This window comes from Acanthaster planci, linkage group LG05 (genome assembly GCF_054643075.1).
Source record: "Acanthaster planci isolate LZ-2023a linkage group LG05, COTS_SCS, whole genome shotgun sequence".
Lineage (NCBI taxonomy): Eukaryota > Metazoa > Echinodermata > Asteroidea > Valvatida > Acanthasteridae > Acanthaster > Acanthaster planci.
Window position 1 is genome coordinate 14655703 of NC_141781.1, and position 14043 is coordinate 14669745.

Genomic DNA, 14043 nt, shown 5'->3' on the forward strand with positions numbered 1-14043 from the left:
TAATTTTCATTCAGGCGGGTCATGCGTCACATACGACGGAAGCCCTTCTCCACGAGTCATTTGGTCTTCCATTCTGCCACGGCAGTCCTTCATTGCTTGGCTCCATTATTATCGATGACCCCACTCATCTGTTTTGCCTCCATCCATGGCTTAATGATATCCCTTTCCCCCTCTTATTCATTATTAGAATCGACACAAGGATTGTTTTGATATACCCCTTCATCACACTCTTCACGACGTCCAATCATTCAAATCATTGTTACCTAATGTCGGTATAGTGGTCATCTTAAATTAATATGCCAGCGACGAAATGCCTGTGAGGAAGGCCCGTGAATCAAAGGCTGGGAAGGAGGATGCGATGTTGACCGTTGGTTAGCCGTCGGTCTGGATTGCGGCTACACAACTAATCTCCACGACACGCCGGGAACGAATTTCATTTACTTTGTCCGTTAAAATAGAGGCGTTTTTTGATATATGTGCCATAGCAACTTCGTAGTACACCTGCAAGCACGCCATTGCCCTGAGTTGCGCCGGGGAACATCGGCTGGAGATAACCTCGGAGTCACTTCGGGTAGAGTAATTGGTCTGCCCGACGAGCGCGGGGTCTCGCGGACCGCGGGCCCCAAGGGGCGGAGGAGAGAAACCAAGAGAAAGGAAGACACGTCCAACCGGCTGGAGAAATTTGCTGTATTAATCTACATCGCTGAATGATTACTTGTAAACGATTACTTTTTTGATGAGATAAGAGGAGGTATTAGTTGCGCCGTACCGCCCGCATGCACGGGATTAAAAGTTCGTTTATCATTATTTTTTCTCCACCATGAGTCTCGGGTCTTTTCGATATTTAAATCTTACTACATGTGTATTGACTGTAAAAATCATTCATTAATTTGTGAAGAAACACTGACACATAAGTACGAAGTACCATAGTTGTATAACTAGATTTGTTTTTCTGCCTAAAAACACAAAAAGAGACAGCGATTCATATTATGGACAATATTTCTGATAGGTAGCCACTGAGAAAATTGCTCTACTCGAGTGCTGGCAACAACTACATAAGCATTCCGACGTTGATGAGCTCATAACGTTTTTCACGAGTGATACACTGACTCAACATGTCATAATCATAATACATGTACATGTAATTTGCTGGGATTCACCTTGCCTCCAATGCCTGCACAAAATTGTGGAACGAGAACGAGGCTGCACTTGCAACCTAACAGAGACTTTCTGCCCCAGCTATGTGGGTATTATTCTGGTTACAGCTTCTGCCTCTAGTAGGTGCGCTTCCAGTGTTTTGTTTCCTATGCAATTGCAAACTAAAACTTTTGTCACGATTTAGTTAAATTACAAAATTAGACTATATGGAAAGACTGCGGTATTTGATTTGGGAGTGTTCTCGTGGCACTGTAGGAAGCATTTTGAAATTTTCATCATTTTGGTTTTGAATTCATGATTTATTTTCATCGTCCTGATGCTGCATGTTGTAATCTCTTGACCCCGAATTTCCTTCTACTATCAGCCTCCTGATTTACTCTTAACCTCTCCAGCCCACAACATTCTCCTACCCCCCCCCACATACACACACACACTTGGCTATGCTACTGGAAAATACACAAATGGCCCATTGCGTATTTGGGCTGGCGATTCGAAACCGGCAACTTAAAGGTCGACGGTTGAAGCCCAGCAGGCTTTTGAAGCAGGTAAATAGGCCCTATGAGCGTGGTCGGAGCAGAATATTAATGAACTAATGAATATTAATGAACTATTACACACCATTCAGATGTTTCCATAATTAATGCATGTTATGATTTTGCTAATTGACAAGTCTTAAAACAGGCCATTTGGAGTCTACTTATTCATTAAGTTCATTAAGGACTCCAGTAAAATAACCCCACTCCCTCAAAAATTAAGCGGCTTTTTTTCACGTGACAATGCTCAATGTCTCAGCCAACAAACCAGTTTCGTAAGGCCGCCACACACAAGACTCTGAAACAACTGTTTCGCCAGTTGGCACGAGCCGATGACTAGCGGAAGGGAAATGCGGCAGGCCTTGCCTGCGATGAGGTTGGCTTTCTTTAAGCGACCGGCCTCAGCAAACTCTCAGGTTTCGACGTATATGCCATCACATGTTGCTTTACCTCCTGCTCTGATGTATGCATGCAGACAAACTCCGGACTGTCAGGAAGCGTCCGCATGAATAACAGGAGCACTACCAACAAGCTATTGTTCAAAGAAATCTTTGTAAACCGCTTAATTCGTGTTGGTCATTATTTCACTGGAATCTGAGGAATTCTTTTCAAACATCGGGGGGGGGTGCTAGGTGACAATAGTCTAGAGCGTGTGCGGCGATTGGACATGTGGGGGTATCCCTCGGTCTCATTTCTTGCTGGATATAGCTTCATTTGTATACAACGGGTGTTTCTTTTGGCACGCCAAATAACGCAGTTTTGCCAATCAGGACAGTTGAGAAAAGTGTAGCTTGCCATGAGTATAAAATTGAGAATGCAAATACTGTGGTTGGCCGTGTCTTGTGTTCTCGGTCAAAGGACCACACGTGGCACGAAGGACGGGAGATGTCTGAGCCTAAATTCCTGTCACGTGTGACCTTTTCACTGCTTAAACAAGTTATGCCGGATTGCCTGGATTCCTTATTTTTCAAAACCCAAACTTGTGCCGGGAACTGGGAGGATGCATGGGGATGATTTGCCCGGCCACGAAAATTTGAAAAGTGTGCTGACATCGTAGGGGCGATGTTCAAATTATAGATGTATACTCCCGCAGAACCTTTCATCAAAAAGGCGTATTTGTGGCTTTTAAAAATTTGTCTCGCTTTTTGAGTGCTATTGAATACATTCAGGGTGTTAGGAAGTCCGAAAAAATTCTCCACAATCCGCCTTACTTTTGTCTCACCTCGGAAAAGTGATGCATGATTTGGAAGTCCACCCCCTCTTCAAAAAAGTGAAGGGGATATATACCCCATCGCCCCTGGGATTTACGCGCATGTTGAAATCTCATTATAGATCCGATCTCGACAGTTTTCGGACGCCAAACTCCATACAAACCAATCTCAAGTATTACATCGTTTATTGTACTCCAAGTTGACAATTATTTCAATTACGCGGGTAGCTTCAAAATAAGTCGCTGTAGACAATTGTTCCTGCAGTCCCACCCGTCATTAAAACCGTCTAGACTCTTCATGCCTTGGTCAGATAGGGCTGAAAATCCTCTGGTGCAGACCGGCAGGTTGTAGTCCCAAGGAATCTACATGTTGTTTTGTCCCTCGTAAAACCCGCTGAGAATTAATTAGTAAGACAGTAACGAGGTTCCCGTGTCCCTAATTAACTTGTTTTGTGGGGACACAGGGAAATTTACATGCCTTGCGCTTTGAGACGTACGCCGTATAAAAGCAACAGGCACGAGGGATTTGAAATGATAGTGAAAACAAATTGTCCAGCCATGCTGACCGTATGTCGATCTTAAAACTGGAAAGGGCCGAACAATTAAACCGGGTGCATTCCATTTCAACTATAAGCATAAATCTAGAGAGGGGGGGACAACATTCCCCTCTCCTATCAACTATCCCCTTCTTGCAATCCTCCGGAAAACTAATGTTTCGCTGAAAAGTTGACAGTGTGAAAAGCCTTTATTTTTACAACTTGACCGTCACCAAAGACGTAGTACTGTTTTTACTTTGAGCTTGCGCAGTACATCTTTTCAGCGTCTAGGACGTCTATAATGTTTGCATAAATTCTCTTTCCAGTATGTGCTAGGCTATAGGTTATAACTTACGGGGTCGTTTTAATATGCACATTTCATCATCTTCCCCTACTCCTCGAAACGAATTACTGGTAATTCATTGCCTTAATTTCAAAAGCTATTATGCATAACAACATTACCCATTTTACAACACGCTCCGATTTGTTTTCTTGTATCTAAAGAAAAGATTTCATGGTAAAAAAGCAGCCCCCCCCAAAAAAAAAGGCGCTACAAAAAAATTCAATCCTGGATGACGGAACTACCACTGCTTTCAAGGTGAAAGCTCAAGAGCGATGGTTTGTTTATTCACAAAACCATTTACAGAATTGCCAGCTGACATCAACATATGTTTGAAGTTTTCGGTAAATATTTCCTCAGACCAATACATGTCTAAAGTGACTTTTTAAAATCTTGCGTGATCCTTTGATAATCAACTATCTATGTTGGCATAATTGGGCACCGATGAGTCACATGAATTGCTAATTAATTCCGAAAAACCTAGCCAGATGGCCCAACTCAAATGAATTTGAATTTTTCCATTCAAGACTTCGTTTGTCTTCACTATTAAGGAATGACAAAATGGAAGACGTAATTTGGGCTGCACTTTTCTTCTTTAAAGATACTGTTAGAACCAAACCGGTGTATATAGACTTCGAAGTTGACAATTTGGTGAAAATTAGGCTCTCTCATAATTCTATACAGGTGCTGTGACCCATATGCTGTTTCTGATTCAGCATACTAATCTATTGTCAAATTAGGTGACTCGACTCCACAAGCCACAGAAATATCAGGGACACAATGCGATGTTGACTGCCACGGGATACCCCCCCCCCGGTTGCCTGTATCTTTATTGTTTTGAGGCCTATTCCCTAGACTATAGCACAGGAATTATAAAACACTAAAAAAAATTCGACTGAGTTTGACAAAGCGTAATTAGAGAAGAAACAAACAGAACTTTGGAAATATTGTTCAAGTTTTCCAGCCAAGACCGGATTCAGAATCCAATTTTCTGAGGTCACGGAGTTTCGGGTTTAAAATTTCTGAAATTTCCTTTTTGTAACCTTTCATGTTCTGTCTGGGAGTGGGACTTAATTCAGGAATTTTTGACACACCTTTAGAAGGAAAGTAAATTTGAAGTTGCCCAAATTGCCTTTCTCTCATTGATTTTCAAAAACAAAAGTGGGGTATGGACTCCGGTATCTGCCCTGGATCTTGCCAGTGTTAACCTTAATATGAAGCTAAGGCACTAGACGCACAAGCTAAAGCACTGTAGAGCCTGAAATTTGACCCCTGATGGCGCGCTTCTGGAGCCCTTGAATAGGAAAAACAACGTGCTAAGATTTTAGAATTTTTTTTTTAATTTATTTTTTCGTTCAGTTTCTTCTTTAAAAATCCAACTTGGAAAAGGGGCTTTGAAAAATATTTGCTAATATATCAATTTATAGAAACTGAAAAATTACCTGACCTAAAAGAGAAATATCTTGCAAAAAATTGAACCATTACTTCCAAAAATCTAAAATACATGAAGAACAGTGCAATGCGGTGGTCTGGCTGGAAATTTTATGGTCGTCTGTGGGTAAAAACGAAAATAAAAACAGGTCAACATATTTTGCATATTTGATAATTTATAAAGTAATAAACATAAAGCAATATTCTACTTTACGAAAGATTCTAATATTTTATCTAACCTTTACTGACAACAACTACGTGATGTCAAGTCAACGGAATCTGGAACCCCTCGACTGCAGGTAGGTAAATCTTTGCAAAGTTGACAATCTCGTTTTCAAGAAAGTACAGCGAATGAAAATGTGAATGAACTAGGGGACCTAGGTACGATATCGCCGGACGTGAAAGGTGTTTTTTCCAAAATCTTACTTGAGGAAGACAAAGGTAAAATTCCAACACAAGTGTTTCATGGGGTGGTTTGAGTAAGGAATTATTTTTCCAAAAATTATCGAACGTGATAGGACGGCCCTATGTAAAATCCCCACATGTTGACCACGCGAGGGTTCCTGAAGCTCGCTGCGTGACCTTTTACTTTCAGAATCTATTGTTCCCTCGTGTTCGTCTCATCATTTTTGATGTGAACACCCTCATCAGCAAAGCAAGACAAGCTAATTAATTGTCCGGGGGGACTCTAAGCCAAATGTTCAGATCAGTCTTCTGAACCCGATATCATGCTCGTATTGATGTAAGTAGGTAAGCGCAGGAGTACGTTGAACATAAAAACTACAAAATGAGACCAGCAGATGTAACGAAGTATAGGATGTCCGTGCCATCAATGATTCAGGTGCAGTGTAGGGCGTTAATTCCCCGGGTCTTTTGTGTCATTGTGCAATCAACTCCCACTCCCACATTTCTCCCGCTGTGCGCTTGACCGTTTCTCCTTAAAAGGGGACGCAGGTTGCAATTAAAAGATTCGTGTTGATGGAGAAACCATTAATTATTGAAGCAATGGGGAACCTCTTCAACCTGCTGAAGCGCATGTGGGCTCACTTTCTTTTACACCCCAGAATAGGTTTAGTTATTGTACGTTATGCATACGGCACCCTAATTATGCACGAATTTTGGGTTGGTAACCCTTTATGTCACAATTCCTCATCATCCACCAAAATCCGATGTGTTTTCACTTACCTTAAAATGATTTGTATGGGCATCGTATATCGGATTTTACTCAAGTCGACTGAAGGTGCTTTGTTCACTTTCCAACATGAATAGTTTGGGCATGCTTTGAGCCTGTATTAGAAACCACTCCCTTTGGTTTTTACCTGGTCTTTCATTCCAAAATAAGATGGCTTAAATTTGCTGTAAGACTGATCTGTGGCAACTTAAACCTTTATCGAGGTGTTCTTGATAAGCATGTAGCTGTTGCTGCCCGATAGCATGTGAGAAAATATCTGTAACCCCCCCCCAAAAAAAATCCATCAACATTGAAGTTCGCGCTAAACTATACCAGCAAATAATATCAACCAAAGTTCTTCCATTATTGAGATAAAACGTGACGGAAGAATGCATGTCGCTTCAGCTCCTTTCGGTTCATCAAATCTCATCCTCTCCCTTTTTAACCTCTGCAAGCGTCCAAACAAACCTCTTTAAGTTCAATGCCTGCGTATCGGATGTTGCTATATTTATTCCAACACCAACACCATTTGGGTGTTTCATGGAGTGGCAGTGTGGTAGTTCCGAATGAATTGTCGATTGCTCATCTTTCATTTACGTGCTATTGCTTGATTTCGCTTTCACAATCCCAATCCATGAAAAGACACGATTGCAAATTGTCATAAGTAATTACTGTATTTGACTTTATACAACGTGTTCTTATGCCGGTAGTTCTATGAAAAAAAGAGAACCCCTCTGAACGGGCAAGTCCGATCAGCGACTCACTGGTCGAATCTTCCTAGTAATCAGAGCGCAAAATATCCCCTCTGTACAAGATAAAATCGAACCAATGGTTGACCGACTATCGTTAATCGAACTGTTAACTAGTGGTGTGTGGTCGTTGGCAATGTCAGCGGAGTGCTGTACAGCTCAGTTGCACCTTCGGTTCTCAGCTTTAATTCCCCTACCTCAAGTCTTTGAGACATCAACTATTGCGACGACACCTTTAGTTCACTCGCACTTTTACCGGTGGGGAATCACGGTGCACCTGACCCGTCCCACGCCGTCACATGCCAGCCCCGCGTCCCCTCCGTCTTGCACGCGTCGCCTGATTCTAGACGTCCTGCCTTCCCGCCAGAACTGGCAAGGCACTGCCAATCTACCTTTATTTTTTTTTTTTGCCCGCCACTTCTTTCGCTACATCAGACTTGCAGTGGGTCGTGATTGGTTTGGAACTGGTGGCGAACTACTTTCCAATTAGATTTTAATTTTTGATGATATATCTCACAATAGGCAAAAGCCGAGCAACATAATCTCCAAAATTAAAAAAGAAACAAAACACAAAGAAAAAGGGGGGTGCGTGCATGAGAGTCATCAATATCGCAAAGGATGAAGTGTGCCTGTGTGCGCTAAAAGGATGAGTTGTCATAATAACACTAATGCAGTTGATGGGTAGACTAGTAATAATTCCCAAAATTAAATATTCAGTTGAAATCTTACACCAATCAATAATGGTGATCAACGTGAATTTGATGCAGTTCAAGCGGCGTTTTTCTCCAGCATGTATCTGCCTGATGCACGTTTTTACTTGTAAATGAAACCTTTGCCAGTGTTGAATGAGATCATCGTTGGCATTATTTACCGCCATTTTTTTTTCATTTTTCTGTTCAGTAGTCCTGGACTGAAGAATCCAAACAGCAATACAACACAAATTCGTTTTAATACCCGTCCACGTATGTTCAACCCTTCCACTTAGGTTGTGCGCATGCGCTAAGATTCGTCAAAGTCGTGGTCGTTTCTGTTGCTTGTTAAAATGGCGATTCCAGCCAGCAAACAACGTTTACCAAAATCCATCTGCGGAGAGCTTCCACATTGTGTAACGTTTGCTGAGTTTATACCAGAGAAATATAACCAGGCTTCAGATTTCATTTTGTGGTGTGCTTCTTGTTAATTATAAGTGGCATAATGGGATAAACGATGTCTGTGTACATTACATTTCCGAACGAAAAAAAAGGTAGGCCCTATTTTAAACTCGAAAATTTGAATTATTCTCCAGTTTCTTCCACACATGCTGCATACCTCGATAAAAGAAAAAGTGTTTGAAAAAGGATACAATGTTATGTTTAAGCTATTGCGAATTGTCCTTTGTTAGTTTTATCAATTTCAACTTTGGCTCCCTGTCAATTGATGGTCGGCCATGATTTATGCGTGCACATGTGCGCGTACATGTGCTCTATCAACGCACGTATACATTCTCTACTATGGACATAAAAATTATGATTCTCGTGCAAAATATTCAATTCGCAAAAACTTGAAAGTACTACCGATGTTTTATCGGGTCTTAATACACACGGAGAATGGTTTCTAAATGGGATAGACCTTGGACGTATTTTCTTTCAAATCTGATCGTGTTTGTTTTTAATCACTTTTCAGAATTTGTTTCAGTTTTGTGCAACTGGGTTTATATAACACAGTGATACAATGTTGTATAAACAATTTCTAGTTATCAGGTGAACTTTGTTTGTATTTGTTAACATTTTTGTTGGCTCCATCTGCGGAAAGAAGTGTCGGAACGATGTCCCACATCGCCTGCCTCGAAATCCACAGTAAAGTGATTGAGTGCGCATGCGCTAACAACTAAGTGGTGCACAAAGGCTTGGGAGTGAACATAATGTGCGTCATAACTGAAAAGCTTTCACAGAAATTTCCAGCTTCCTAACTTGCAGAGTTTGCGTGGATCTAAACCGTAGAGCTATGATCGAAACAAACCTTGCCGAGCTGATAATCAAAAAGATTTAACGTCGTCAGATGTTTAAAATCTGTATGATAATTTGGCACTGAAATCTCCTGTGAATTTCCGTAGATAGTAAAAGCAGAGAAAATTAGGGCTTTTATCAATCAAAGGACCCTCTATTCGCCATTAGCCGTTTTCTTACAACTTTCTTTCTGCAAAACACTTTAACTGAACGTCTTTCCCCCATATGAGTGAGCCTGCAGCCAACGCTTGAGTCTAACAACGGTTGGCTTTGCGCGAATGACATTAGATTTGAAAGAAAGACTTGTTTTATCGCAGTTGTTGTGGATTGATTTATTTTTCCATTTTCTGGCGAACCACCAGAACAAAATTAAAAAAATTCCTTGCTGCGACAGTAATGGAAACATTTCGTTTGGAATTTTTGCAATTGTGTTTTAGTTTCTTTGTTTGTGTAAATGCATTTTTAATGTGTGAGTCTAATTTTGTGCAGTAATGAAAGAGATAGCAGTGCCCAGAAAATTTATGTGCCCAGAAAAATTATCAGCATAATATCTGTTTGTGTGGGTGTTTGGTTCAGGGATTATAAACGAGAGTCTGCTATAAACAACATCCCTTGTATAGGGTCTCACATTTAAAAAGAGGTTGTTGTGTCTCGGCTTGTAAAAGTTAAAATATCCTAAACCATCCCTTTTCGTCAAACTACTCACGATAATACTCGGTTTACCTCTACTTAGCCAACAAATGAGATCAGAAAGAGAAGACATTACTTGGGTAGAGCCATCAGGTTCGCGGACAGGTGGTACACGCGCGGTACAAATATCCTCGACCAAAAGAATGCTTCGCGAAATACAAGCTTAAGAACCCACGCGCGTGCGGTGCCACCGCCAGCAATGGCGTCTCCTCAGGTATATCCGGTATCGTGGCCGTCGCTTGGCGGGGGAATGGGTGAGGGACATTTTCCCCCTTGTTCCCCTCTTAAGCTTTATTTTTGTCACCGCATAGACTCTCAGATGTGCCACCCCCACCTTCCCTGAGAACTAATTAATGTTTATGTCTGAGGTATCCATGAAATCTTTCCCTGTGCAAAAGAATTAAATTTTGACGCTGATATTGATGTTTGTGTTACCGGCATGTCTCATAAGCCACTTTATCTTTCTATTAAATTGTACAAAGCTGTGACGTGATTGCGAGAAAGTAGTACCCAAAAACCAAACAACGGGATTGAAAGATACCTCAAAACAAGATGGGTGAAATTGGGTCGTTTTATCTATCGTCAAAGCTCTTATTTTACAGCCGGACGGAGAAGACCAGCTATCACACAAAAATAAATAAATGGGAAAATGTTTTTACGATCAGTAGGCATTGAGTTCCCAAGGGTGATCTGTTAGGCGGCTTCGGGTGCCATCAGCGCCGTATCATCGCGACATCGGCACGGGTAACTTTAAACCGGCCCGCCCGCTCGCGTCTAAATCTTGAGGAACCTCGAACACACGATGATGATGATGGCGATTATGAGGAGGAGAATGCATCTGACAAAACACGTATAGGCTCATCTTCTGATACTCTGTACATGGCATTAATTTCATTTTATCTGGGTGATGAATGTGTTCCGCATCGCACAAGCACAAGGGAGACTTGATTGAAAAAAAAGTTCAGTCTTCAAATGGAGGACCTCCAAAATGTCTAGCACGTTGGTGCCGTGTACCTTGGGTGAGGCGTTTATGGGCCGTTTGAATTAACCCGTACCCTGCCTCGACTAATTTCCGTATAAATTCCCGGGGCTGACCACGATTGATGGCCGTCGTGTCGCCACCGAACGGGGCTTAAAAACACATTTCAACTAATCAAAACTAATGAACCCTAAATTCATGTCCTCTGCTCCTTTCAATCCCGGCGAATTCAATCACCACGACCATAGATTGGAGATCCATCCACCCGAGGGAATTCGAATCAACTTTGGGTAGGGAAAAGCGATGAAGGAGGCTTACAAATTGGAAACCAAAAAAACAGCCAAATGCTTCATGAAGTTCAACTCCAAAGGAAAAAATGAAGCCTTTTTCAACTGGGGATTTGGAGATGACGATACAATTACACATAATGGAAGCCGTTAAAAGGCTTTTTTTCAAGCGCTTTCGAGCAGTTCGTGTCGGCCCATGTCAGCGATCATGAGTAGGCTGGAAATTTACGGGCCGGCAAAGAGGTCGGTCCAAGTAAACCGGTTCCCAATAATAATCAGTTTGATACCAGAGCACCCCGCGGGATTGTCCGAGTGGACATGCAGGCCATCGTGAAGTCAAGGTGATGGCTGGAACACGTGGTCAAGGGGGAGGGCAGAACTTTTGTTCAACAGTTCCCCGCGATGTTCAGAATGTGTCTGCATGTAAGAGCCATCGCAATAATGTCAGGGGCTGGCCTGATTCAACTCTCACTTCTTTACGAAATACAATACTAGTTAACTTGACCGGCCCTCGCTCATCTCTACACGATATTTCAGCAGAAAGGTTTGCATTGCGTAGCCTACAAGTGTATTCTAAATACCGTAACTATAGGGCACAGTTTGTCAAGCTATTCGAATCTTGAGCGAGGGAACTGGACAAAGAGAGGGCGTGTCCCCAAGCTCCCCCTCCCCCGGTTACGCCACTGCGTGTGGTACTTCATTACACTGCTAGCGCTGGGCTGACATCAGACATCAAAATTTTAACGTGTGTGGCAACGGAGGGGTGTCAACCTTGCTGAGTCCTATGGTTGGCCAAATTACACGATGTTAGAAAATCCCCTCAAAGTGTAAAAGTGAGAGGCTTAGGCCTAAATGACGTTACGGATGTCAGAAGTAAGAGTATAGACATTGAAAAAGTTATCAGTTGTTCAGTTGGATGAAATCAGCATAACAATTGTTATGCCAACATATATATGTATAGTTCTGATAGTTCTGAGGCGTAGATAGTACAATTAGCTCATGGATAATCCATTTGTAGGTGTGAGATGCGTTTATGGCCTCTTTAAGCCGGTAGCGTAACGATATTTTGTCTTCGTGATCATGAATTCCACAGAATCGTAACCGTTGATGAGATTTGATTATTTCAGATTAGACTTCCCATTTTCTGTTTGCTTTCATAACTTCCATGGGCTGACATAAATCCTGTCTTTGGAACCTCTTCCTCGAGAACCCTGTTTCTACCGGTTTTCCCCACTTTTTTCACCTCACCATCCGCCTTTCAAGATAATAAACCAGCACTTTATAAACATCAGCCGTGGGTAATAATGTTTCTGACCCCTTCCCGCTGACAGCGAGCCGTCAACGCGTTGAATTATCTCCGCCAGTACTCCATTTGGAGGTAACACTATATCATTTAATACACAGTCAACTTTCAATCTCGGCGGGTAGCGTGATTAGGCGCTCTCGTCGGCGGGAGAGAAGAGTTGTGTTTCAGCGTCCGCAGAGCGGAGCGCATGGCACTCAAAATTTACCACCGACAGCCGTCTGGATGACACTTACCAAACAAAGCATATTAATTGAAATAGGGGAGATTCAAAAGGGAGGGAAATGAGGTGAGCTCCGTAAACTTTAGGAGAATGTTGTCTTTTTCTGTCCATTATAAAGCTGTCAATTAGGTTGATTGTGTATTTGTAGGTATTGTATGACTTTTGATATATTGCACTCTTGTTGTGTGGAAAATTTGATGTTTTTTGTCGTGTGAAACATTGATGAGTGAAACCTGAACAGCAGTGTCTAATATAATCGCTAAAATTGTATCAATTTGGTCGAATTTTGTGTCTCAAGTCAGATTACCATAATAATTACAATTGTCGCCTCGCTATGGCGTATCAAGGTACCATGTCCTGTCGCAGGGCCAAATGGGAAATTTTCGAAAGCATTTCATGCCCCTTTCAAAAGTGCCAGAGTGTTCAGTTACGAAGACCACGAGCGACACTCATCCTTGATTCTGTCCTGGCCACTACCTCCACGGTCAACTTCTGACGCCACAAGCTCTTTGGTTTATACTGGTGGGCGTGGTCTGCAGATATTGTAAACGGGACGTGCTTGAAAGTCTAACGGAGGGGATTCAAGCGAATACCAGATTTAACCTAATCGAGGATTACTTTGAACAAGTTCAGTGCAAAGAATAAAATTGCACCAATCAAGTATTTTGCACCCTAAGTACCAGCAATTACACGGTGAATTCATGTCCAGCTTTAGAAACTGTGCATATTGATAAGCTCAGCAAGATTATGGAGGTACGGCGAGCCTGGTTTCGACTATATTTACAAAGCTTATTTTACTGAGCAAGTCATAGTCAGCGTCAACGCCACCCCCAACACACACACCAGTGAGTGTTTGCCTGCAACTGGGGACCCCCTATTGTTCCTCTTTGTTTGTACTTTAACTTTTTTAGAAGACCACCCATATGTTTTGCACACAGTTATCAATCGGGGACCTCCTCAGGGTCCCCAATTGCATGCAGAAACAAACTCACACACATACACTGTCACACCATATTACAATTGTTCAGTTTTCTTTTCAATTGCATGTTCCCATGGGCGTCGTGGGGGGGAATCACCCAGAGAAAATTGAGAAATAAAAAAAAGAGAAATGAAAGAGGATGAAATTTGCCAATATGCTTGAAAAAAAAAATCAAAACTGTCCCCTCTCACTTTTAAGTGCTGAACTGTTTTTGCTGAGTGCACGCCCTCTGGAAATTTGCCCCAGAGAAAAGTGTTCCTCCCCCCCCGAAAAAAATCCTGGCAACGTCGATGCACGTTCCATTTCTTTTAATTTTTTTGAATAAACTGCCACATTTTCAGGCAATTCAAATCTGAAAAATGAGACTTAAAATCAGACAGGCAAACAAATTCATATCGTACGGGACTATCTTAACACACCCCTGCACTTTTGATTGATTGATTGGTTTTTCCCTTTAACTTTTGTCATT